General features: G+C 41.2%; 1 protein-coding gene across 25 annotated transcripts in view; it reads right to left on the bottom strand.

Moving 5' to 3' along the window:
• Positions 1-23,802, bottom strand: part of SOX5 (SRY-box transcription factor 5) — a 723,931-nt gene that overhangs the window by 616,532 nt on the left and 83,597 nt on the right. For 7 of the 25 annotated variants that reach the window (XM_075506020.1, XM_075506208.1, XM_075506234.1 and 4 more), the window contains 2 exons: positions 3,440-3,605; positions 500-595 (listed from right to left, as the gene is read on the bottom strand). The exons of 15 other annotated variants lie outside the window; for them this stretch is intronic. The gene's annotated coding sequence lies outside the window, so the exon portion shown is untranslated. Of the gene's footprint in view, positions 1-499; positions 596-3,439; positions 3,606-23,802 lie in introns of those variants that run through there. 3 more of the 25 variants (XM_075506028.1, XM_075506038.1, XM_075506048.1) reach the window with 3 other exon arrangements.

Genomic DNA, 23,802 nt, shown 5'->3' with positions numbered 1-23,802 from the left:
AAGAAGGAATCTGAAAAGTACATGTTTGGAGAGGTTAAAAAAGGAAAGAAAAAGGGTAAGCCAGTCTTCAACTAGAGTTAAATATTGAAAACATCTCCTTTTCCCAGTGACAAAACAATTTTCAAGAAACATGTTAGTCTAACAATTTTGAATTTAAAAATGGCAAGAGGAAAACGGTAAACTTAATTCAAAATGTAAGCAAGATTTTCAATTACAATTATTTGAAATTCCAACCTCTGGACCTGAAAGAGAGTCTGAATGCATTTTGTGTTCATTTTTCAGAACACTGATACCTAGCAAAGGCAAGGAAGGGTACTCTCTCATCTGCTAAGTGCACTTGGCAAAAACAAATGAAGACACATAAAAGAAAACAGAAAACTCCTCCCTGTGCATAATGGAAGAAGAAATGGTGAAGGAATAAGTTGTTTATTTGGGGACCTGCATCTTTTGAGCATCAATCTGGCAGCTGTTGTACTCACTGCTTACATTTGAGACTAACCTCTACTGTGGCAGTGGTGGATTGCATGTGGGGCTCATCATTAGACTTCTAGGCCGGGGATTTCCAGGCATTCAGCCTGCGGCACAGTTCATCTGCCTCAGAGGTAAACGAGAGCTTTAGTATTTAATTCCATAGCAGCAGAGAGAAATCATGAGCGCTTTTAAATCACCACCCCCTACTACAAAACAAGACCAGAAACAGCCTCTGATAACTGCCCTAAAAAATTGCAGAAGAAAGATGTCTGCATAAAACCACCCACAGGGACTGGTCCAGGGTTTGGACTATTTCTTTGCCGAAATGGATGTCTAATCTGTCTTTAGCAGCTCTGGGAGGACATTTCCATAGACCTTCCAGACTTCCAGCACTATCTACAAGGGGATCTTATTATCAGACATGGCTGGGAGAAATGAAAATAATGAAAAAATACGAAATGCAATAGAGAGGAAATAAACGTGAGCTATGTAGGCTCTCCCCACATGTAGTCACTACACATTATTTAGGTTTGAAATAGACCAAATTACTGGTTATCTGGACATATTGACTGAGCATCTGCTGAACAACCAATGATATATCTGCAAGAAAGATATATCTGAAGGATGCTGATTTTAAATTGTATTGGCCAACTTTGCTGCTTTTACATATAGGGAAGTGAAAAGGGAAGAGGAGGACTGTGCTTTATATGAGCACCCCATCATACAGAACTGTTTTCTTAGGTCAAAACCAAAAGGATGAGGATAGATCCAGCATCGGTACCCGTTATGTATCTCTTTCAGCCGTACATATTTTCTTTTATCAGTCCTGTTTTCAAAACATACTTTTGCCATAACTAATGGGTGCAGAATGTCTTTTTAATTAATTAGGGGTAAGAAAGTAAATTCTAGGACGATATTATCAAAAGCAGCCACAGCCGATCTAGTTTTGCTGGCATGGAAGTCAATGGAGATTTCAACACTGACTGCAGACACAGTGGAATTGAATTAATGGCAAGGACTTTTGAACAGTACATGAAATACATTCAGTAGCACGCACCCTCCTTCTTAAGCCGTCCTACAGCAGTCAGCAGAGCTAACAGCAGAGTATGGTGCTACTCAGTCTGTATTTCGGTAGCACAGCCTGGCTCTGAGTAAATAATACTAAACAATAATTCTTGGTTAAGAATTCATTATACAGAAGGTTCCAAATAAAAAAGGGAAAGAGAAAGAAGTCTCTAAAATATAGCCATTTACAGTTGTGCACCATTAAAATCACACCTAGTAAAACTGCATGAGTTAAAGCAAATAATAATAATAATCTGAATTAAACTAAATACAATTTGTCAGAATGGAAAGAAAACAAATCCAAAGCCTTGACAGCAACATAAAACCAGAATTCTGCCCATTCTCTTCATAATGGCTTTTCTATTGAGCTTCGTTCTGACCTTTCATTACTTTCCCAACATTGAAGAATATTGCTTTTCAAAATTCTTCATGTCTTTGCTACCCCTGCCATTATTCCCGCTCCTATTGTTAAGAGCTGTTAGCCACCGTTGTTCCAAGGTGCACAGTAGTGTTGTACCTTAAAAAAGAGGCCAGAACATAAGTACTTTGGGGGGGAGGGGGGGGGAATTGAACTGTTTCCCACTCTTCCTTCTAGAGACCAAAGCCACATTTTGGTATAAAAATTAAATAATAAAGTAACTAAATGAATAAATAATAGTTTAATAAATATGCTGGGAGATTGAAAAGCATGAAATCAATTTCCTGCTGGAAGGGAGGGAAAAAAGACACTTTTATATGACTTGACTGAACTTAAATAGACATTGTCCTGATCCTGTAATTGTTCCATGCTCAGAACATCTATTGAATTAAGTGGGAGCTCCAAAACCAGATCAATTAGAGGATCAGAGTTGTTTGGGAAAGGCCTGCCCATCATTTTGAGAAAACAAACCAGACAGACATTGAAAAAGAATGTAAGCCCATAACTAGTCTACAAGATTAAACAAACGAGGCTATGCAAATCCTACAGCCCATAAAGAAGCACACAGGCACGCACAATCCTAATGATGCCTCTTAAAACCAGGTCTTGCGCACAGTGAAGAAGGACTTCGTCACTAACTTCAATGTGAGTATGAACGTTAATACGAGTACAACCAGGCTTCCGGAGGAAAACTCTAAGCACTGACAGTAAGTTAGGGGTACTAATTTAATTTGCACTATATGTTTAAAACCTACTGGATCAGCATACAGCCCAGCAGTTCTTTGCACCAGCAAAGAAGGCTTGTCAGAGTACAATTTTGCCCTTAAGCAGAGGCGAAACTCTGGCTCCAGTCCAGAGCAACTAAGACCAACACACAAACAAAGTCTGCTTCCAGGCTTGCAGCTGGATCCTAGTGGACAAACCCCTGTGCTGCTGTGGAGCCCTGCTGACTTTAGTCCTGCAAAAGCACAGAGACCTATCTGCAAGATTTGGACCCTTAATTCCTAAGAAATACTGTAAGAGCTATTTTAAAATGGGGATCATAAAGGAGAATTTATAAAAATACTTAGTTTAGTTTTTTTCCCCTGTTGTTTACAAATGGCATCTAAACGCACAATCATTAATTCCTTACCAGTGTTTCCATGCTGCGCAGTCAGTTTTGTGGTGTTTTACACAGTAGGAGAGTTTCATAAAGTCTCACCTAGTTTTTGGTAAGGTCTCAGGAGAACAGTACTCATACCGAGCACACTTCAGTACAACAGTAAGCAGCCTGATGTAGGATATTCAGTCTTTAGCCCATTTTAATGGGCTCTAACTCAAGCAGTCAAGATCTCGATTTGCTTTACAATGACAGCTGGTTCTGCAAACATAAGTCTAATAATAAAAGATAACAATGGTATTTAGCACATTGGGTTCTTTTTTAAATGGCAGCACAAGTCATCAAGTAGTTCAAAGCTATTTCAACTCCAAGTAGCAAATTCTCACCATAAAGAGTATCAGCAGTTCAGCTACACTCCCCAGTTCTCACAACCATATAAAACAGATTTCAAAAGCACTTCAAGGGGTTGTATGAAGCGTCATACACAGTCAGAAAAAAGGCCCATCCATTCCCTCCTCTGGCAATAATCAGGAACATATACCTAAGGAGAGACTATAGAAGAGAATCAGATATAGACTCATTCTTCCTCCAGTATATCATCCCAACTCCTTGCAACCTATAGCTTATAGACTTCCCAAGTACCCCAAAATAGAGCCTCCAGGTTGTATATACACCTTTGTAGTCAACAGCCCCAACGGACTTTTCATCCATCCACTTGTCTGATTTCTTTCTAACACAGTTATACTTTAGACCATCCATAACCTCCTGTGGCCAAGAGTTTCACAGTGTATAAAAAAATACGTGTCCATACTTGGCCCCAAAGTGGATCCAACCATACCTGTGCCATTCGAGACAGAATAAACCCCCACAATGGGGTTTCCCCAATGTCTTTGCCTTGTACGTCAACGCAAAGCTGGCATTCACAGCTCCTGCTGAGCAGCTCCAAACACCACCACTAGCTACGGTCTCCGTACATTCCCCATATACCACTGAGCTGCAGTGAGGGCAGTGATATAGCACACATGAAGCCAGTTCACATACGCAGGACGGCTGCCTTCTCCAAGAAGCAAATTCTACAAGCAGAATCCATGTTTTTATCCAACTGACTGCCAAACAGAAAATTCCCTCCTCCAGCTACTTTAGACATTGCAGTTGGAAAAAAACCCCCCACAACTGAGGTATTTAAAGGAGATGCTGCAGTTTCACAATCACTTCCATAGGATCACAGAAAAATTCAGGTTCAGAGGGACCTCAGCAGGCCTCTGGTCTAACCTCCTGCTCAAAGCAGGGTCAGCTGTGATCAAAGCAGGGTCAGCCAGGAGCCAATGCAAAAGCCAGTGTCTGCTAAAAGTTTTCTCTTTCTCCCCTTGCCCCTCAGCCTGATGTTCCTGCTACATCATTAGGACAGCTGATGATGCTTATGTGACAGGTATGTCATTAAAAAACTAACCGAACATTAGTTTGCAGCCAGATCAGTCCCTCACTCTGGCTCCCCACACAACTGCCAAGCACTAGAAAGGATGCGTGACAGCCCTATACTGTGACATCCCATTCTGGTGCCACTTTAAAGTGGTTATACAGGTACAGTTTGAGTCTCTCACTTTTAGTCCATTGATTCTAAGACAGATTAGCAGTTAGCAAAATATGTTATGACCTTCATTACTTTGTAGAAAACTTGCAACTTCCCAGTGAAAACTCAGGCCCCTGGACAACAAATTCAAGCCTATTGAGAACCAGTTGCTTTTCCCAGCTACCATTCACGGGCGCTTTGAAGTAGTCCACAATCATTCAGCATTCATTGAAAAGACTGGAAAAAGGACTCCTGTAACAAGATTGTACCTTGTTGAAATAAAAGAATTGGCAGAACTTCCCATCAAATCCTCTGTGGACTGAGCCCCCTATTTTAAAAACAATGTTTGCCAGTGGTGCTAGTTCTGATTATTCTGTCTTAAAACGGACAAATTGGAAAGAATCTCTTTCCTCTTACTCCCATACTCAGAAGCGTGGGATACGTTTACATGACATCCTGAAAAAAATACTCTGCAGTTCACAGAGGGCATTAATGCAAAATGGTAAATGGTGCAGAGATCATTTGCTCATATTTACCTCTTTCCTTAACATGAGACACACAGTTAAATGGCATACAATATATTTAAAATTAAAACACTTTTTCAAGAAATATAAAAAGACCCAGACACTCCGTAACATATAATTAACTTGAGAAACTAGCTAAAAGAGCTTGGCAGGACTTGAAAAGATTAATGCATGTGTGGATGAAAACATTCATATTTGCATTCAAAATAAAGTCTCCTCCTCCAAGTAAGTTAGACCGTACATTTCAGCTCTGGAGTCTCTGCTTCACAAGGTCGCTACTGAAGAGCCTGGTACCGCTCACCATCAGCCGCAGAGCGCTCGTGAGACCAGATGCAGGAAGCCCTTCAGCCCTCGCAGGGAGCAGAGAGAGAGCGTACCCGCGTGCCTCTGGCAACGGAGGGGCTCTCCTTCAGGGTGCCCATCTGAGGTGTGGGTGCTGGAGTTCACACGGCCAGGCTATGCGGAGAAGCTCTGTACAACCGTACTTTTATCTGTTTGGTGCCTAATCCTCAGCGGTGCTTGGCATGATTGGTGACCCAAGCAACCTGATTTAACTTTAAAATAGGATCTAACTTCAAAGCTGGCCTTGTTTTTAGTGTGGGGCTGAGCCATACGCCCTCCACAGGTCCCTAAAATATTCTGTGATTCCGTAAGCATCAAGAAGCCAACAAAAAAAGTATTATTAAAACCAAGAAACAGAATGCACTGTACATGTTAAGGCAGGGTAATAGAGGATTAATGACTGAAATGTTTGTGACTTACTATTGTATTTCCACCAGAACAGTTATTTCCAGAAGAGGTATAATCTTAGGAAACGTTCACAGGTATTCACAGATATGTTACAGAGACATAGCACAGGAGGGACAATAAGTGATCACACAAGCCAGCTTTGTAGTTCTTAAAAGCAAGTAACATTCACTGAAAAGTAAAAAAGAATAACCTTTATTGTTTAAATAAGCATATTGGACAACAATTCTTTTCAATACTACCAGACACAGAGTCTGTAGAGACACAGGAAGAATAAAAATTAATCTAAAAATATGCACACAGTTTCAAAAGGGAGCAGCTTCTCTTCCCTCTCCCATCACCACTGCTTAATGGTGTGAATTTGGTTTTCAATACAAAAAGAGAAGCGCAAAATCCCTTCAAAAAACACAGTTGGGGTTTCATTTCTCTGAGTTTGTATCCACCTTGATGAGTGGATTACAAACCCAAGCAAACTGAGCCTAAGGCTAATCAAAATGCAGTGGAATTGCAATATAGCTAACCATCACTGCTGTTGCTCTCACTTCTTCTTTTCATTCTGCACTGAAGATAGGATTAAGTGCAGGTGAGAAAGGGGGAAAAAAACCCAAACCTGTGACTATTTAAAGTATTAACTTCCAGCACAGCAACTTGCAGAATATCTGTGCTCCTGAGGATGATTTATTTATATTACTACCAGCAAGAGGGTGGATGAAAAAGAGGGGGGAAAAAAAGAATAGAAGCCGAATATCAGAAGTAAAAACCTGGCATGCAATTGGGTCATCTGAAGTGGTAATCAAGTACTTTAGAATTTGAAATTATTAATATTTATTGTGCACATTTCTGGGGGAAAAAAGCACATAAAACCAGTAAAAATAATTTCTCTGAGTATTAGCTCAGATCAATAGTTACATGCTGTCTGTAGCAGTCTAGACCTCAGCTGAAAGATCAGAATGAGGAAAACCTGAGGTATATGTGGCACAAGAAGGGTACACTACAGAAGAAGACACAATGAGGCGTGGGCTGGTTAGGTGAGGAGGCCGAGACATCAAAATGGGTGCGATAGAAACTCACACATAATGTCAACGGTGGTCCAGGGAAGTTTTTCCAGCCCTGACCAGAGTAACGCTCAAGTTCCTTCAAAAATCTGATCCTTCATTCCTTTCTTTGGAGAAATGCTACAAAATTTTAATTATCTGTCATCATCTCTAAGTAAATAAGGCAGGATATTTAGAAAATAATAATAGGCCTGACCACACACTGGTTTCACAGCTACAAGTGTTTTCCTTTAATTTGCCTCACAAACTGGGCCCTTGGTCTGAAAGCCCATACTGAACTCATCCGAACATAGTGGCATCAACTGTAAAGCAACATGCGCTTTTGGAAGAGCAGAAGTAAAAACTTGCCAAAAAATTGAGCACTTGTCTTCCCCACAGGCTCCATCATTGCCCACCTCCAACCTTACTCCAGCTCCACTGAGCTCTGCATGAGGCACACAGCTCAAGTCCTCCCACGACTACAAGGATGAGGAGCAAAGAATATGTGAGGAGAAGGCTGCAACTCTTCCAGACCCCTTGGTTTCATCAACCAAGAAACGTTCCCTTCATCTGCTGCTCTGGCATGAGTCCCACACATGCTGCTTGCTTCCAGCCCCACTGCTCTTGCTACCACCACATCCAATACTGGGCATCCCCTGGCACCTCCCAGTGAGACAAGCGTGGAGGCCATGGCTACAAATTTTTTTTTCCCCGATATAAAATTTTTTCACAGCTATTAAATTCTGAGGCAGACATCACTTTGCATTCAAGCCAAGTAACGGTACTCTTACTGCAGGTCAGATTATTGTTCCCCAGCTAAGAAACACAAGGACTTGGATGCAGGTTTCCTTCCCTCAAACCTTTCTGCCATTTTGGAAAAGGCTGTGGGTCCAGCCCAGTCCTGTCAACAGGACCACACACAAAACACAGCATTTTCCTGTATGAACAAAAGGAGTACGAACCTTTGAAAGTAGTCATTAAATTATAAGACTTTAAATAAAAAGGAAGTGCATTGTTTTTCTCCACTCATGACTTACTTACAAATTAATCTGAACAGCACTTGCCCATTGGTGACGCATTCTGGCCCAAACAAGTTTTTGTGTAAGAGATGACAAAAAGATCAACAGCAGCAGACCTTCCCCATGACCTTTCTTTACGTGCGGTTTAGGAGCAAGCAGCACGCAATCCTGCAGCTACGCAGGTGGTGACCCGAGACAAGGAAATTGTTGTTGCCAGTGTTATTATGAAGCCAGCTGCCACCATGGAGATCTCGGACAAAATGCAAGTGCTGTCGCCTTCATAGCAACCCAGTGGTGACCAGCACACCAAACGCTCTCAGGATCCACACAGAACAGAATGTGCACCAAGTGCCTTCCCTGGACATTTGCCACTACTCACTTGCTATGCCTCTGCGTATCACAACCATCTACGTGGTGCAAAGTAAAAGGTAAAATAGGAAATTACAGCAGTTGTCCACATTCTACCAAAGTACGGTACCATGAAATATTCTGCATGATGGCAAAGAAAGGGTGAACAAGGTTCAGAAAGATATGCAAGTCCATAATGAAGTTCCAGTCCATGAGCTATCCCACGGATTCAAAGATGAGTACTTACGTACTGGAAGTTGGGTGTCTATCTCTGCTTGACTGTATCAGTGCCAACAACCCAGTGAAACCTGCTATATGAAAATCTACCATGTGGTGTACTGGAGCCATATGTGGTCAAGACTTGTGAGGACCTACTAAGTTCCGGTGACGTATAATATGCACACTTAGTATTTCATCCTCTTTCGAAAATAAATTCTTTTTAGCTCTCCCTTGTTTAGAAACAATCAATGCTTATGCTAAATTTAAGTCAGACCAGAAAAACAGACTATCTATTAGTGAAATTTTACTTTTACTGGTAAACTTATTGACCTGAAAATTTAAAAAGAGCCTTGAACGGCAGCAACGTGCCTCATTTTTGCTTTGGATTGTGTGGTACCTTTCAAGTGAGACAACCTTTTTTTTAAATAAGGCTCATTAAATCATTATGAAATATAATTACATAGTACCGAAAAGCTCTCTACCCACCATAAGGTATTCACAGTGGTGTTAAATATTTTATCTTATTGTCAACTTACTATAAAAAGATTTTAACCTTTAGCTGATCTATCCTCACATTTGATTGTTATCCACTGTGGTGCATCGCAAGGAGCCAGGGTTTCCCTGTGTACTACTTTCCTTTCTAAGCAACGCTCGGACTCCACCTTAGCTCCTCCGCTGTTTTCAGTGAAATGAATGTGTGAGGTTATTCAAACATCCTCCGAAGTCAACAGCCAACATGGAGGAATATGAGCCCCATTACTTTAAGGCTTTAGCTCCAACATTTTTAGTGTGGTTTTTTGTTTTAATTGGGCGTTTTGGTTTAGATCCTACTTTCTGACTGATGAATTTTTCGATTAATGCAACTCATTTTCAGCTTGGTATTTTGCCTAGTTTCCTTCAAATTGAAGCAATTATAGAAAAAATTAAGTGCTCCAATAATTTTAAACCTCTCTACACTCTGCAATATTATCAGTGTACTTCACTTTTTTTTTTTAAAGGTGCAAGCTCTTCAGGAGTGCTTACTATTCAAGCACGCACAGTCTATGAACTGATTAAATATTATCAGACAATTTAACATCTTTACGAGAGCTTTGGCTTTCCAACATTGAAAGCAAATGCTGTGCTAAACTCAGATGATGCTATGACATGGTATGCTCCAAACAAAAGAAATATCAAAATTATTTTCAAAGAAAGACAATCTCAGGCTTTATATATACAACAGCAGAAAAAACAGCCACTTCAGAATTGAAGGGTGAACTTTCTTCTCAGATCACAAGCCAGAAAACTTAGGCCAAAGTCCTGCCAGACATATGTGTAGACCACTGTATGCAAAGCCTCATCGACTTCCACGCCGCTATGAGAGCACGGGTAAAGGTCCTCCTCTTGCAAAGCAATTTGTATGACAGGGGCTTTAATGAACACGTTTCACTTTGAAGAAAAACCCACCACAGGTAGACAGAAACACTCATCTGAGGGGCTGCAGAGGTTTGAAATGACTGCCATCTTCGCACTACAGCAGTCAGACTTCTGCCACTCTTCTTATGTCAGGAGTTCATAGGTATGATTAAATGAGCTCTGGAGCAGGAAGTTATCTCATCTTACACACTTAAATGCTATCTTAAAGAGTCCACTTTTACAAATCTACTGCACTTAATCATAATTTTAGTGCTCTTTTCATGTAAGGTTTTCAGAGGAGATATAAAGGTGATAAACCTACACACAGAAACCTTATTATTTCTTTCTACTAGAAGAAGAAACTGAGGCAAAGAGAGAGTTTGTTTCGGCTGGTATGGTTAAAAGAATATAACCCAAAGAAATATACATAACATAGATCAATGAAATCGATACTTTCAGTGCAAGGCTTGGCTTCTTCCCATATGTTACACTGCATTTATAATTTCAAAAAATACTGTATTACGTATAATGGTACATGACTACTGAAAAATAGGCTTACTGCATCTGCTAACTTATCTGTACTAAGACTATCCCTCACACGATTTTTAAACCGCTCAATTAAAAACAGTAACATAACTACAATATGACAGATTCCTGCCACTGCCAAACATCTATTATTCCTTGCTTAAAGAGAGGGGGAAAAGCAACCTAGGTTATCTTTTTTTTTTTCATCCTGTTAAATACCACAAGAGCAGTTTGTAGGCTCAAGGGTAAGTTTTTGATTGCTCAACAAATGCCATTACATTCCACACAGATTTCTCCTGATTGACCTAAAAAGCAATCCCCTGGAGATGGGGCAAAGGCTGATCGGCCTAATCAGTTTTTTGTCCCACGTACCACAATTTTTTCCCCACATACCACAAGAACACCACTCTATTGCAGTATGTGAGAAAACGTACTGTCAGGCGCAAGAAGTTTGCAGAGGTAACTTCTGCCCCCACCCTCAGGCATCTGTCTGAATATGAATTCTCCAAATTTAAATCCACCACCTATTCCCTAATCCAAAATACTGTTAAAATTAGCACTTCAACTGTTAAACAAATTCTTTTTACCATGTATTTCAATAAATACTTAATGAATAACCTGCGACAGGGAAAGAAGAAAGGATGGCAAGAGGGGAAGGGAGCGATTACAAATCAGCATTTACAGCGGCACATTTTGTGTGTTCTCCCTGTATCCATTTTCAAACCTGTCTTCCCTTTCTTTGCTCTTTGGAGTCATCTTTCAACCTTGACCTTAGCAGCGTCAAAGAGATTAGCTTCAGTGCTAGGATAAGCAAGTCTTAGGTCTAAATAGCCCTTCTACACACACATGTATCGGCCATTCATGTTGCTGAATGTCAGACACGGATCAAGGGAGAGTAGACATCACGGTGTAAAGGTCTCACCACAGATCAGCCTGTCACAATGCTGTAGGAAAATACATGTTCTTTCTACATCCCATGCCAAACACATGAACTTATGAAGGGTGTCAGGCTTCAGGTGGACAACACAAACTGGAATCCAAAGGGCCAAACTCTTCTCATTTGCAGCAAATCGTGAGCTCACCAGTAGAACTGCTCTGGATTTTCTTGTGTCAGAGAGGGTGGACTTTACTGATTATGTCCTCCAGGAAGGAAAGGTGCTCCAAGTAATAGTGTCATACTGAAATCTAGTCAAATCTGTAACATTAATTAACAGCAGTCCCAAGCCCCACAGCTGCCCCCCAGAGCCTCTCTGACAGTTTTGTGGTTTCACAATCACAACTTGTCTTTCTTAAGTACTATTTTCTCCTTCTTGATCTATGTAACACCCACAAAAATATCAGGGAAAACAATGAAACTGACTGTACACTAGGGACGGGGTTATAAAAAAAGCACTTAACATCAGTCTCATTCTGCTCCCATTGACGTCAGCTATAAAATTCCCATTGCCTTCCTGGAAGCCAAGAGATGCCACTGTGGATCACTTTTGAAAATAGCAATCCAAGAGCAGTCAAATGCAAAAAGATAGCAGACTGACAGATTTTTCTTTTCCCTCCTGTTGCTTCTAATTATAGTTTTATTTAACTGTACCCCATCATCTGCATGCTATTTCAGGGAGGGGGTCCCCAAGACCAAATGGAGAGGTCAAAGCCCTTTGCAAGAATGCTTAAATCGATGCTGTCTCTCCAACCCAGCTTTCTCATTTAGCATTCAACTGGAAGGGTGGGTGTGTGCACACAGTTTATTTAGTTCACTTCCTATTTTACTCCTGTACTGAGGTGCCCCGATCATCCACGCTGCAAAACAAGCTGTTTTTCTCCCTCACTCCCTTCTGGAACAAACTGTGAGGACCCTCCAAGGGGGAACAGCCTGACAGGAGAGTTCATCCCCGCATGCATGCTACACAAGGAGTATGTCTATATGTAATGCCAAATTTGGCTCCTTCAACCTTTCTGGCAGACCTCTCATCCTCTAACGCCCACAAACTAAGAACCCAGAACACGAAACACACAACCCAATGGTGTGTTATAGAAAAATCACCCACCACCACCACTCTGCCATGCTATCTGCTCAGTATTTCTGCCATTTCGAATTGCCAGAATTCAAAACGTGCCACAAAACCATCCCAGGGACACCACAAGGACCATGAAAAATTACAGGCCCAGAGCTCTGCAGTACGGAGGTGGCTAGTTCAATGCAGAGGGCGTTAGCCCTAAGCATAATGGACCTACGCCGACCCACAAAGCTGGTGTCAAGGCCAGGCCTCTCTGCCTGGTACAGCCCACGCTGGAGTGCAGATGCACTGGGGTGGGGAAGGAGCTGCACTCTTGATATGGCAAAGTCTAGTCAATAATTACAGGTGGTGGTAAGAGGAACACAGTGACAGCCAAGTTTAAAACAGGAAAAAATAGTTCTTAACCACATGTATAAAATAGTGGCCCAAGTAGATACTAAGCATTTTAATTGGTATTTTAGATAGAGGACTTCTTATTTATCCCTCCATCCCTCCCACAGCCCCAAAGGCAGAGCTTTACAAATGAAGCTATTTTGTAGTATTTTTTACTAGCTATCACATCCTCTTCATGAGTCCTCAGCTACCTCAAACAAATGGTAGCTCTAAGACACTAACAGTGTGAAAACATGACAACATATAGATACACACTCTAAACCTATGAAATAGCATTTTAAGAAGGAAGGAAAAGGGGCGTTTACATTTTAAAATGCCACACTCGTGCCTTGATTGGACCCGATTATGAAGAGGAGATAAAGATGATGAAGGAACGAATGCAAGAACTTCCAACAGGAGTGGAGTAGAGGAAATTAAGCCTGAAGTCTGGATCCCCTGAACCCCAAAGCTCTGCAGCACTTGAGTCTAGCCAGGACCACTGAAGTGCTCAGTAATGAAAAACAGAAAAAAGATTGCAAGTGCCAGTGCCAATGGATGCTTTCTGAAACAAACAAGTCCGATCCCAAGGGTCAAAAAATCCATAGGTAATATTCACATGAATTTACTTGCATTGTTTAAACCACACACCTGCTTTTACAAGACCAAGACACTTCTTTCCCTCCAGAAACACAATGCTTTAGGTCAAAGCAGCCAGGGCATGCCTGATTTTGGAAGCTTTTTTCAGTATAATTAACAGCTGTGTTAAGAACTGACATCTAAGTCAGTTCTTAACGTTGACTTTTTAATTTACTGTCACAAAGCTTACTTAGATGAGACAAGTCTTTCTTCCTTAGTTCCTGTGTATGCACCAACAAGAAAAGGCACAGACTTAGAATTCTCCATAACGTGGGGAGGTCCCGCTGAAGCTGAGAGCAATGTGGAATGACACGGGCAGGACTGCAACCACTGTCATGTACTAATCTCTGTAATTAGCTAACTGACCAGAGCATCTTCCACATTGCCCTGCAGTTTCTCGCGGGTTCTCTCTCATGCTCACAATAAAAATATGGGTAAGAAAATCTTTGCTCATCTTTGGGAACATAAAGGACTAACTTTTATCCAGGCCAAATCTTTTCCCATACTGACAGCTCAAACTTGATTTATTCATCACTAGACCATGAAACTCCAAAACAAACCAAGGGCTAAAAAGATCTTTGTAGTAAGTACTTTTGGAATACACTTCCCCTCTTCTCTCTCTCTCTTCCCTTCCCTTAAAAACAGGTAGAAGAATGCTTGGAGAGATCACACATTATTTACATGCAGTATTATTTTATGGAATTTTTCAAGGTGTTAATTGAAAGTTTTAATGAATGTTAATCACCTGTCATTTTCATTGGCAATCTCCGCTCTGCCATATGCTTAACTTTTACACCTGTACAGATTTTCCAACCAGTTCTTTTAAATTGTTTTACTTTTTCAGTGTAGTATTAGTATTAATATTTAGGAAACAAGCCAGCTGCAACCAAGACTGCAGTTGTCCACAGTTTATTTACTACATATAATCCCTAGTCCTGGTTGAACTAGAGTAATACATCATCACTGTACTAGCACTAGTTTCGGAATACTTGTATTAATCCAGTACTTTAAGGAGATGCTGGACTGACACCCATGAAGACCCAAGTACTACGCAGCAGGGCAGGTACAGCACTCATAACATCTGCATAAACCTCCCAATATATCATCCCAATTTTTGTCCCTGACCTTCCTCCTCTTTCTCACTCTAGATCACCAGAAAATCGATGCAAACTCCAGTGGTCATGTTTCAGTTCTGCTCTTTTTAAGTAACATGGAGATTTGTTTCTGAAGGGATTGGACTGAGGAAGCACAAGCATGCAAGTTATGAGTTCTATTTTTGACTTGACTGCAAATATTCTGTGTGAACCAATTCACCCTCAGCACACATGGCACACATTTAAAATGGACATACCTACCAGGCTCCTCAGCTTTTACCCTTTTCAACAGGGCTCTCATCCCCTCTACTCAGTAAAATAGTCTGAACTTCAAAACAGGACTCTTTTTCTTGGACGTTTCAATCAGCAGTAATATAACAGTATTTATCATTGAGATTTAGCATTAAAATAACACAGAGATGAATGAATATAGCTCTAAACTCTTGCCTTTGCTTTTTCATCTGTCACTACAAAATGGTTTCAGTGCTAAGACAAATCAGTAAGATCAGAGCAGTACCACTGTTGCAAAACTGGCAAAAGTGAGAAAATGGTGAAAAGCAAGTTTAAGTTTTCAAACTTGGGAACAAATAACAGGCAGGGTACTGTACATCTTGCTAATTGGGCTGAGGATGAGATGCAACAGAGGTGAAGGAACAGCCTGGCAAGGACAGCAAGCCCCAACATGACTTCAAGCTTTACCAGTAATCACCAGAAAAGGGGTGGGGGGAATTTTGGTGTTATTCCTAGGAGAAACTTGTATGTGCAGAGAATGTGTAACAGAAAAACAGCAGAGAAAACTATTTCTGAACAGAGTCATATCAGAGACTTGAGTATTTTAGACAGGTAACAAAACCCATAATATAGACGATGCCTTGTCCACACGGGGAGGTTAAGAGTCCTGCTGGCTGAGCACCGCTGGTTTCTGCGGCTCTTTTAAGGAAGGAAACAGGAAAGTAGCGTCTCTGCTCCCTGCCCTCCTGATGATACCAGCAACGAAGCAAAGACCAGTGGAAGGGGCCAGATTTAGAGCACGGATGAGGAATACTCCTTTCAAAGGCACAGGTCTTCTGAGTCTGTCAAAGCGGCTGAGCAATGCCCAGTACAGAAATCTGTGCAAATTTGCACCTCTCCTTCAATTAAGTTTTGGGGAAAATTATTCCTCTGATCATTTTACCTACGCAGAAAGAACAATCTGATGGTGTTATCTTCACTAAATGCAGTTCATTGTTCTCAGTATTCCTCTGCTCCCAACTCTACTGTATGGAGAACAGGGATATAAGAGGCACAGTCTCACCTTTTTTCTTTGGATATTATGCACCCCATGAAGCACCACAAGGTGAAAGATTTTCCGTGTGGGAGGAACACACAACCTCAGAGTCTTTGTGGCCCCTTTTAATCATGTATTCCAGGAAGTTCCAGGGTTGCAAATACCCATGAACTTTTTCTATTGTCTTGGTATAGCTGGTGCTTTCCTTAAAGCCTCAACACTTGTGATCATATGAAAATCTCAGCTCCTTTTTTCTAAAGCGCTGAATTTTACTGGTCTAAAGTTAAAGACCCTGAACTATAAAGGCTGAGAATCAAGGCTAATAAAAAGGAAATCAGAATCTATTACTTTTAAAACCCCACGATGCATGAGGGTTCTGATAGTAGACTTTTTAACACTATGGATGGACAGAAATACTATGCAAATGATTTTGGACAAAGGGCAGAGAGAATGCCAAGAGAACAAAGCGTACAACAGTATCAGCTAAACTGTAAAGTCTGGCTTTCCTCTGATGAACGGAGTCAGAAGTAAAAACCCACAGCCTTCCCATCTGTAAAATGGAGTAACAATACAGTAGGCAACCCAGCGAAACCCCTTTAAAATCTATCCATTCAAACCACTGCTTCTATAGTGTAATTAATAATGGTAACAGTACCTGAGGAATCTTGAACTGAAACCTGGTACAGAGGTGCTCTGTTAGGCCAGATACTACCATGGAAGTACAGAGATCAGTACAGAAAAAGAAAACTCTCCTTTTACTGTCCCTTGTGAGTCTAGCTAATGTACAATGCTCATTTTCTATGTACCCTAGTTCCTATTTAAACAGCTGTTCATTGAAGAAAGACTGTTTAAAATCATTTAGAAAGATAAAGCTACCTATTGCAAATATTAAATAAAACTGCTAGGAATTTCCTAGAAATTTCACTAAACAGTAGGAAGTTAGTTCTTTATTTTCCACATCACAAGCCTAATAACACTAACAAAACCCCTGCTCATTGCACTACTGCACATTTTACAATATGAATTCAGATTGCTGAAAAGAAAAACAGACGGAGCAGAACCGCCGAATGCTCTGGAGATCCAGGTGTCGTACACACAGCTCTGGGGCCTGAACTAGGATGGACTAAAGGGCACGTTCTACTCACTTGCCCGAAGCAGCTTCCAGAGTATCAAAAGTGGAAATGAATTTGCATTTGCTCAAATGTAAATGGTATTCATGAGAATAAAAGAAAATCTCCGAAGTTAGGCTTATATATAGCATATTCATGAACCTGAAAGGGGCATTTTGACATCTTGGTTTTTTGAGCGTTGTTTATGTTCCTGTTCTGTTGATTTGCAAGGGGAAAAAATGCGTTCTCACTGGTCTCAGATGCTGATGTCCAACTAGTGAGGTGGACCAATAATGTAAGTGCTGTAAGCATGCGGCAGAGGCCAAGCTAATGATCTTTGATGCATATATTAGTTTGGGTTTTATGCTGGAGCTTTCAGGGTACAGCAAGGAGGAAAGGGTGCAGCAGGGAAGTGCCGGGGCTGCAGCAAGAGCTGGGGAGGAGAGGGAACAGGAGAGAACAAGGAAGGAAAGCTCAAGATTCAAGGGAGATAACAAGAAAAAACTTCAGCACAAAGCTGAGGGGAAGCCTGGATCTCAGCATCATACCTGCTGTCTTTCCTTCCTGCCCCGTCCCATGTATGCAGCAGTAGCACAAGCAACTAAGACGGAAAGGTAGCTTTGCTCCACGGGACATAAAGCCACCGTGCAATGCATCCAATAATGTTTGCTCTCAAAGCCAATACTCCCTCTACAATGATTGCTCTTACTTTACATTACTACACTCTACACAGACTATTACTACACTACGCATAGATGAGGACTCCACTGCACTACATCTTATATAAAAGAAAAAAGAAGTATTTTGCTTCTCTGCGTCAGACTCAAACATCATGAACTGTCAATTGCTATGTAAGGAAAAGGAACATGTAACAGCAATGGCATGCTGCAAAATACATGTATTTATAAACAAATTTACAATTCTCAAGTCACTTGTGAAAAATTCTGATGAAAAACTGGTCATCTCTTTTGAACAGAAAAGCCATAAAATGTTTATCTTTTAGACCTTACTCTACTGAGAGCTCGACAGTCAGTTTTGGACCAAAGGACAGCACGTTTCCACTTTGCTTAGCCACAGCAAAATCCTTCCTAACTCTCTATTGTATCTTCAGGGCATGTATGTACGAATGCTGCCTAAAGGTAAACTTGAAGAACTAGTGGCAAAAAATAAATATAAATAATCCTTAGGATTTTGAACTCGTTTTATACTCATTTTATATATATTTGCCTGCCGACTGTACTTTGCCAAAACATTCTCCTGTGTTAAGCCCATGATGGGAAAAAACATTTCAATCTTACATGGTATCAAGACTTTTTTTTAAAGTATTTTGATAAGCCTTGGCTTTTCAACAAGTATTACAATATTTGCAAAAAACTTGACATAGTAAGTCACTTGATATCCTTCATCTATGCTGTGCATATTTAGGCTCAAGGAACCGCTGTTGCCCACCGTGAGCCAGGCTCCTTAGACAAGAACATCACTATACTAACAGCTTTTCTGTAACCTGTACAACCTTGTAGCGCTTCCCTGAAAAAGGAAAGGCATGAAAGGCTGACATTCCCTACGTCACCCTGAAGATATATGGGGGCTGCTCCCCAAAGGAAACGGATCTCCAAAAGGTGCCACAAGATCCTGGATTTTGCCTGTCTGGTGTTTTCATGCACAGGGACTGGCAACTAGAAATATTTTTATGATCCCCTAATTGGAAGACACTTCATTAAAATGATTCCTTAACGGATTCTGCACAAGGAAGATAAACCTCATACCTCCCCGACTTCACTCTACTGCAATTTGGCCCCAAAAGAAATCCCGTTTTCTCGTAAGAGCAGTATTTCCCACAGGAGTGTTCTTTATTGGCAGTGACAGGGTATGAAGGGGTAGATCTAAGTAGACAGCTACTATAGAGAATTTCAAGGAGCGCCATTTCTGCTATTTCCCTGTAACAGATGGGGAAACTAAGGCAGAGGCGTGCTAAGGAACATGCCTGGGCCACTCTGTGGATCAGTGGCAAAGCTGAGATGAGACCAATCACCATGATGTAATGGCAGCCAAGGAAAAGAGAGAACAGAGGAGCTTCAACGCTTCGGATGACAGGAAGAGAATTAATTTTCTGATGTGGTGTTTTGTTGACTCTTTCGTCTTGTCATGTACAGCAGAAATAACATTCATAGGATTAGAGTAAACTCACAGCAAACGACTCTTATGGTTATTAAGCATCTCAGCTTCAATTTGATGTTTCCTCACCTGCCAACCTTCCACATCAAAAATGATTTTTGTGTGTATTTGAAACAAAAAATTTACAAAATATCAGCCCAGAATTTAAAGTACTTCTTAAACATGTTAGAAAAGTGAATTTAAAATGTCACTGAAGCTAAAAAGAGGAAAAAGCTTGTCCACTGCTCTTATGCAATAATTAATTTTCATCAGGGTCCTTATTATGCATTAGTTTTTATGGAGCAACAAAACACAACTGCATGCTATTGTTTAAACACATTTGCTGCATATGCCAGAACAGTAAAGGCTGGAAACATGTATAAAGGATAATACGCAAAATGTAGCTAAATGTATTCTATATTATGGATCCATAATACAGAATGCAAATGATTCTGACTAAGCATTCACAGGAGACAGTCTTTAGGGTGCATGCTGCGAATGTATATTATGAATAATGCATAAAACTTGGCTAAATCTTAATGAGTCCATTGACATCCTATGGGGTCCACAGGAGCCTCAGATCCCAAAGCATGCGAGGGGTATATTACCCTCCTCCCCCACTTCATTTAAAAAAATACTTTCTTAAAACAAAGGAAATTAAAACACAAAAGAAAAAACCCTTAGCTCTGATTTAACTCCCTTATGACAGCAAATGCAGAGACAGTCACGAAGTCTGACTTCCTTCACCCCACTGTGCCTAGATGTTCCACATTAAACCAGGGCACTGTATGGCATTTCTGTAGTGCTGCATCAGGTGTGGGTCACGAGTCACTCCTCCTTCCCAAAGCAATATACTAAGGGGCTTCTCCACACACAGAGGCAAGAGGACAAGAGGTGACAAACATCCCTATTATATTCTGTTTCCATTCTCCTTCCCTAATTCCCAGATTCTTGTGCACTAATTAATGTATTATTATTACAGCAGAACATATGGGAAAAAAAGACATATAGTTCACTAGTTAGTCAGAGCTACTCCAGAGAAGTAAGCTGACATGCTAAAGGACATTGGCAATGGGTGCAGTCGTGAGGACAAAGAATCTGACCAAAGAGAAGCGCCTGGTATTTACAGCTTGTAAGTACAAAAACAGAGTAAGAAAAAAATTTCCACCTCCTGAGTGAAACTGTAAGGTTGTACCATTCTATCTGAGTGTACAAGTATACCATATTCACTAGGAAAAAAAACTGTTGGCATCGAGCCCCAGCTCCACTTAGAAGTGTGAAGATAGTTTTTGTGTGTCATGTGCTTGGAACTAAATTAGTAGATTTTTCCTATAGTATAAATACGAAGAAAAATAACTGATTAAGTTCTTGTTTATTTAGGGTTATAAGTCTTCAAAACCGTACAAATGGTAATTAATTAATTCTTGCAACACCCATGTGTGATGGTAAGTCTGTACGTCCTTAAACACAAGAAAACTGAGGAACAAAAGGTCAAGAGACTTACCCAGCACGCCAGAGCACTTCAGCAGCAGAGCGGGGCCGCAGCTCCTGCTCTCCATGCTCTCCGCCATGCACTCATCCACTACACTTGGGACGGCGAATGCCAGTCTGCTTAAGGACCCTTTTATGCTCAGCCAGGTGACTGCGGGCCAAAGCCAATACAACCTGACATGTGCAGGGCTGAAACCAACTGAATAAATCTCACCAGACCCAACCTGGCTCTGCCCTGCCTATTCCCACAGCACGTAAGCCTGCACACACATCCACATACAGCCCCAAGCACGCTCACCGTACATCCAGCATGGCTGGCCTCCTGACCGGCCAGCACGCCGAGGCAGACCTGCATCAGGGACTGGGCAGGACTCTTGCCCTCTCCCCACCAGACCCCACCGCTATGCCTCGTTTGACCTCACGGGTAAAATATTGTGCCTACACTCACTGGAGCTGGCAGACCAGGTGAGCACTCTTCACCACATCCACATTTCAGCACCTGAACCTGCCAGACTAGAGCAACGGGGAACGCCAGGAACCCTTTATTTCCAGAGACCAAGCAAAGACAACGGCTTCCCCAACAGGAACTGCCCTCCCACCCAAAGCAGGGGTTGGGGAGAGGAGAAGGGGGCATGTGCCCGCGGGCTGGGCAGGAGGCAGGCTGCAAGGCAAGGGCTCCTCCACCCCTGAGGGCATCTGCATGGGCAGGAGGAGGAGGACAGGTCCGGCACAAATTTGATATAACCAAGTTTTGTACAAAAGAGCAGGACGGGGGGAAAGCAACTGCCAGGAAATTCAGAAACACGAGTATTTTTTAGGTCTTGTTGAAATCTTCCATCTCCTCCCACATGCACTTCCAATGGAAAATCAATACTAGGGGGGAAGAAAGTATCTGGGTGTTCAGTAAGCATTTCTGATCTCAAAAAAAATTTTCTTTTTCAAAATCCAGCTTTTCTTTTCCTTGTTTCTACTTCTTACAACAACAGCAACAAAAAATCCAAACATGATTTTTTGTACGTGAAAACATTCAACAAACAGATCCTTGAGGAACGTAACTGATGAAAACAGTTCAACTGGATCTACAGCAGAATCTGGCATGAAACATACACAGAGAGAGCAGGGACACAGGCGTGCCGATCTTTGAGCGTAGCTGTCTGTGTGTTTAGGCAAGAAGACACAATCTCATTTTACTCCATGACAATAATCTTTTCTTTTAACGACAGGTGAAATTTTTATGCAGTTACAAAATATAACTATTTTTTTTCTTCTTGATGTGTACATTTGCCGTGTATACAAAGACACATATATTTACACACACACACACACATATATATATTCTAACCAAGAGCAAAGGCCAGGCGTTCACAGGAACAATACTGTCAAACTATTCTACCTTTGCAACCCATCCTGCTACTATTTATACTTACTGCTACAGATATCAGCAATTGTTTCCTTGCCTTCTCACCCCTCCCGGACACCATGAGAATAACAGAGAACGAAGTCTCTCGGTAGCACTTTCCTTCTCAGCAGGAAGCTCAAGCGTTTGTGATATCCATTTTGATACAAAACCTAAATTAGGCCTCTGGAAATAGGTAATGCATAAAAAGAAGCATTTTTGTGCCACAAGATTATTATTATAGGTTACTGTTAACCCTTGGGAGATGGAGGTGAGTCCTGCAGCTCCCCACTGGGTTGAATATTTGCCGAGAAATCACAAGCGCTACCTAAGCAGATATTTCAGGTGTGCTTCATGATAAAGAGAACGATCCTGTTGACCCATCGTATTCTGATAGCTAGTTTGAGTGCAAAAGCATTGCCAGTTAAACAAAAAGGATCAGCACAGCATGCACATGCTGCAACCCTCTTGCGCTAAGAGAAGATTTAAAAGGGGCTGGATAGAAGGACAACTGTGGAATTACTAATGCAGAGATCAAACAAAAAAATCAGTACTATATTTGGAAACTACCCAAAACACATTCTGCCTCTTAGCTCCCTAAAATTCCTCCTTATTGCAAAGTTTACACTGGGTCACCTATTAGTAAGAAGAAATAAATCATTTAAAAAGAAAAAAAAAACTCCAAACCTTCAAACAATTTGTAGTTTTCAAGTTTCAAATCACTGCAAATGAAAGTATCAGGGCTGGAAATCTGTGTGATTTATCCCAGCTTTACAATTGTGAATCATAAAGTTATACAAATCATAAATGAACTTTTTTTCTTCAGAACCATCATCCCTGAAGTTAGGAGAACTGGTCCATAATTCAGATTCAGTGATCCACACTACCTTGCACTAAAGCTACACCACCTCCTGTTGTGATACAAGTTGGCCCAGCATTACTCATTGCTTGACTTACTTCCTTAGCAAAACGAGCCATACCGCAAATTCAATCTGTTATCTGCCTACACGATTTAATTCAAGTTCAGCTTATCCTAAGCACTTCTTTTCCCTTCAAACATGCAGACTTCAAAGGGCTATAAACTGTGATCTTAAATGCAAAAGCAACGGCATGTCAGTAAGTTTTCCCTAAATTTAAATAAATATTTTAGTAAACTGTGGTCGCTACTTGTTAAGCCTGAGAAAAATTGAGCCTTGCCATAACCTGGAAGACAAATTGGATCTCAGAGCCTCACACATCCTCCCATTCAAATCCCCGTGCATTGTATACCTGCGGGAATCCAAAGGAGAAGTATTCCAATAACTTTGCGTACTAGCAAGGCAGACTGAGGTTCTCCTAATAGATTTTAACCTTTATAGCGCCTTCACTCCAGAAGCCACATACTTAGCAATCACAACGCATCAAAGGGGAAGTCCCATGGAACAGGTATTATTTTGCAGACCAGTCTGACTATTGCACCGATGACCAGAGCACAAACCCTTGCACACGTACGTGGGCAACCATTGCCACAAACAGCCTCCTATCAACAGTACAGTTTGCATGCGCTACAACTCACTACCAAGCATAAAGAGCTTTCCATTTGGCCTAGAGATTTGCCTACAGCCACGCAGAGGCACGGCGAAGAAAAGAAGGCAGAAGTCCTAGCTGCGACTTCTCTGCTCTAGCCCTTAGGTTTGGCATGGCTTTTCCTAGACAGCCCTTTGTTTTAGCTGTTCTGACATCTGCGCATTGCATTTGCCCTGTTGTGCAAGCATGACTATTTCCTAAGAGATAAACAGAGATCACCAAGCTCACAATGCCTGACACAAACAGAGTTCAGATTCAAGCTTCCCTAGGT

This window comes from Mycteria americana, chromosome 1 (genome assembly GCF_035582795.1).
Source record: "Mycteria americana isolate JAX WOST 10 ecotype Jacksonville Zoo and Gardens chromosome 1, USCA_MyAme_1.0, whole genome shotgun sequence".
NCBI lineage: Eukaryota > Metazoa > Chordata > Aves > Ciconiiformes > Ciconiidae > Mycteria > Mycteria americana.
This window is presented reverse-complemented; position numbering and strand designations above follow the sequence as displayed.